Genomic DNA, 4,530 nt, shown 5'->3' with positions numbered 1-4,530 from the left:
AAATAAATATTCTTGTCTTGCATAGTTAATACTCCTGCATGTTATTTTATTGGAAATCTTGGAATTAGTTGGAATTGCTTCTCAAGGTATTCTAAAACTATCAAGGGCCAAGGCTCTTCTCTTTATTTCTTGATTATAGGCTTTTATAGGTTTAAAAGGGAATCGGCATGCATTGCTTTGTATTTTTCAGTTTATGTGTGTGGGTTTTTCATTCAATGCGAATGGTTTGTCTGTCTTGTGATATTATTATAAAATATTAAGCACATATATCTAATAATTTGATGCGTGTATAACTATATATTGTACCCAAACTAATCAGCAATATTGATTTTACAGCGACTCTCTCACTAAATGGTCATGATATATTCGAAGCTTAAATTGATGTTATGGGCTTGGATTGAGTTCAACTTATGCATGAACATAAAATGATTTTGATAAAATTGCTCATGGGCCTAATTAATATTTTTAGTCTACCGACAATATGCTTCATCTTTCTAAAGGGCCATAGAAACTTTTGGTATGGAAAACATAAGTTTATTGTTTGTGTTTTTTAATTGCAAGTTAATTTCCGAGAGATAGAATGACAAGAATTATTAAGGTATTTTTAACGAATATTAAGGATTATTTAAGGAATTAAGTATACAAGAGAATATGTGCTGGCCGAGGACGAAGCTAATTTTTAAATAAAGTCCTATTCTTTTTACCTAATCGAAAGTTGACAACTATAGTTTATGAACATGCATAAAGTTATAAAAGTGTTCTTTTAGCATGAGTGTATTTAAAGAGAGCAGTTTGCGATCACAAGATAATATATCAAAGGAATAATGTGAATCATATAAAGTTCTAGGTTGAAATTCTTGGATAGAAAAAACAATTTATATATTTTTAAATAAAACATAGTGTAATCTTTTTTGGGGCCAATGTAGAAATGATGTCAATTATTTTCATTGAAAATTTATAGAGTTTGACCAATTGCAAATATAAATTTTGTGCAGTTTAGATATTTGTTGCCACTTATTATTAATAGAAATTATTTTAGTAAAATAATTTTCTTTAGTTGAAATATTTCATAAATAATAAATACAGTTATATATTAAATTATATAGTATTTCAAAAAATATAGTATTAACAAAGATGTAATTGCTTGCAAAGTAAATATATATATATTTTTTGTTTAAATTTTAAATTCCACATTAGTGGATACTTTTGTGCCCGCTAAATTCAAACATTTTAAAAATAATTAAAATACAAAAATCAATCCATGAGCACAAACTATGCTCGCCAATTCAAAAGTTTACGAGCATATATGTTGGCTAGTGTAGGGGTGGATAGATAAGGTATACCTTACCAAAACCACCATACCGTATACCTTACTGTAAATACGGTATGCAAAAAAGTCATACCTTTATCTTACCAAAGTTTTCGGTATACCGAACTTCGGTATACCTTATTTTCGGTACGACAAATTTCCATACTGATACCGTACCGAAGTTCGATATACCTTACTTTTGCGGTATATCTGACTTTCAACATCAATTAAAATAGAAAATTAGAGTTTTTAAAATATTATTTATAATTTATAATTTTAAAAATAAATCAAATATAATTTATTCATAATTATATTTATATTTTACAATAGATTTTATAATTTAAAAATATATAAAATATATTTTATATATAATTGTGTTTATATTTTTGTGGTATATACCTTAATTTACGGTATATACCGAATTTCGGTATGTAGCGTTATACCGCGGTATTTGAAAATTCATACTGTTACCTTACCGGAATCTTTCGGTAAGGTATCATACCATACCAAAGTCACAGTATACCGAAAATTCGATATTTTCGATATTTTTTCGGTACGATAAAACCGATATTTTGTTATTTTTCCCCAGCCCTAGGCTAGTATACGTGTAAACTCAGTCGCACTTTCATGATCAAAAGTCCAAAGATTTTATGAGCACATATACCATACTTGCAAAAGTTAGTGAGTCACATATTTGTGAGGACCACAATGTTAGGCGCTAATGGCATTGAGCAAGCACTTTTTATGTTTTTGGGGCACTTTGATACTCGGTTAATTATATGTTTAATGTGGGATAGTTATTATAATTTGCAAAGAAAAAATTAGGAAGGATTTTAACTATGTACTCCGTATTTCTTAAGTAAATTTCAACATTTAGATAAATTACTATTCAACTTAAAATACGGAATAAATAATATTCCAATATTAATGCGGTCCACATGTTGTAGAGTGCAGACAAATTAAAAGATGATTTTGCAAAATGCTTTAGTGCTTGCTACATCTAAGTATATTCGTGTGTTGTCAAGCCACATGTTATGTTGTAAATCACACGATACATGAACTTAATTTTTATGACTAATTTCAAATAATCTAAGCTGCTAATATAAATTTTGAATATTTGGACTATTATAAATAGAACATTCTAAAATGGATTTGTCCTATACTTCTCATGTAATATCACCCAACTTTTTTTCATCTTACAAAGTTACACTACAACAAAAGGTTACAATAGAGCCATAAAATTTTTGGACACGATCTAATTAATTCTTGGTCAGATGTAGTAATGTGTAAATGATGGATAAAGCATACTCTTCTTTCTATGTCGGAACGAACAAATGGAAATGTTAGGCTAAGTGCTACCAAAATTCACAAAATAATTAATTAATCTCCAACACAAACTTTTTAAGTGGTTTTCCACAAATCAAGTGCGTTCCAACTAAAATGGGGCCTTTTTCACTTTACATAACATAGTAAAATCCCATTAATCATTTCTTCAAAGAATATCCGATTTTATAATACGCCAATATTTTGAGGTAGATAAATATACAAGAAAATCTTATTATATACTTATATACACGTGCAGGTGCACAGAGAAATGTGAATCCCATTCCCATCACTGCTATTGGTGCTCTTGTGACAAACCAATCAGAAACAAACATGCACAATTATCTAAACATATAAATAGTAAGCTTTAATAATTTAAAATAGAAAAAAGTGAATTCATTAATTGTGGTCGCCGCATATCCCTTGGAATGATCCCATCCTTTACAATACCATGGGAGAGAAAATCGCATATTCTTGCTGTCACAATCCCTTTTAACTTAAATCTCTCTCTCTCTCTCTCTCTCAAACACACACACACACATATGTATATATATATATATGACCAACTTGGATGCTATAATTAAGAAATCCTTATGAAAATGCTATGTATGTAGCATTAATGGCTAGTTAGCACTGAGCTCCACCATGTCTCCAATGGAGCTGCGATGTCGCGGTGGAGGAGGTAACGAAGATATTTGTTATGTTTGAAATTCTCCGACAGGGCAACTTCAATCCTTTGGCATATTTTTCATTTTCGTTTTCGTAGATATGCAAGTAGCGTGTGCGATTTTTTTTTCGGTTTGAGGAAGGATGGAACTCGGCAACCATGGGGAAATAAGATTGATGGTATTTTCCTATATATATATATATATATATATATATAGTGTAATCCCTTATTGATTAATGTTTGTTAGCATTATTTATCACATAGATTTCCTTTTTCTCGTTACAACGTGTTAAATAAGAGATCGGAAGATTGTTTTCTTCTCTCCTTAGATAGGAGGACAATACCTCTTTCGTTAGTAATTAGTGATTTGTGACCAAATATTAATTGGTTTTGGCTTGAAATAATGGGATCGAATTAATGAATATTTTAATATCTTTATTTTTTTACAATTTTATTATTATTAATAAAATAAAATTTGAATATAATCAGTTTCAAAATCTACCAATAGTAATAATCTAATAAAATAACTGGTATAAACAATTCAATACTGTTTAGGAAATATGTACATCCATATTAAATGAATAATATTTGTATAATAAATATGTACATCCGTATTAATATTTTTTCCAAAAAACAATTAATTAATACAATAATCTAACAAAAGAATAATAATGTTTAGGGAATATGTACATCCATATTAAATGATTAATATTTATAAAATATAAGTATATAGATTAATTATTCATTACCACATTCGATGGAAAAAGATACCAAACTGACAAAAAAAAAATCATTTCAAAATAATCGAATTTAATCTTTTTATACTACGATTCTAGGCTATTTGTTTTTCTGAAAAAAAAAATTGCTTACCCAACAGATCAAAAGTGACCAAACAGGCCGGGCCGCCCAATAGTGGGCTAATGTGCCCTAGCAAAATTGGGCACAAAAGTCCTGATTAAAGTACACTATTGTCTCGCCCATGTGATTCACTACCATTGTAGTTGCTCCAAAAATCTAGTATAAAATTATTATACACATGAAAATTAGAAAATAAAAAATAATTTATTAAATTAGTCAATATATATTGATTAAAATCTTTTGGATATCTCTATAATGGGTCATATTCTAATGCTCATAGCACCCTAATCTAAAATCAAGACCAAATATTCACCCTTAGATTTTAAAATGAGTAGATGAGATTAAATATTACGAATCTTAATAAATAGTAGAC

Source organism: Salvia hispanica, chromosome 3 (genome assembly GCF_029641045.1).
Source record: "Salvia hispanica isolate PSC_SH4W2 chromosome 3, Shi_PSC_v1, whole genome shotgun sequence".
Taxonomy (NCBI): Eukaryota; Viridiplantae; Streptophyta; class Magnoliopsida; order Lamiales; family Lamiaceae; genus Salvia; species Salvia hispanica.
The sequence above is the reverse complement of the archived record's forward strand: the minus strand, read 5'-3'. Positions refer to the sequence as shown.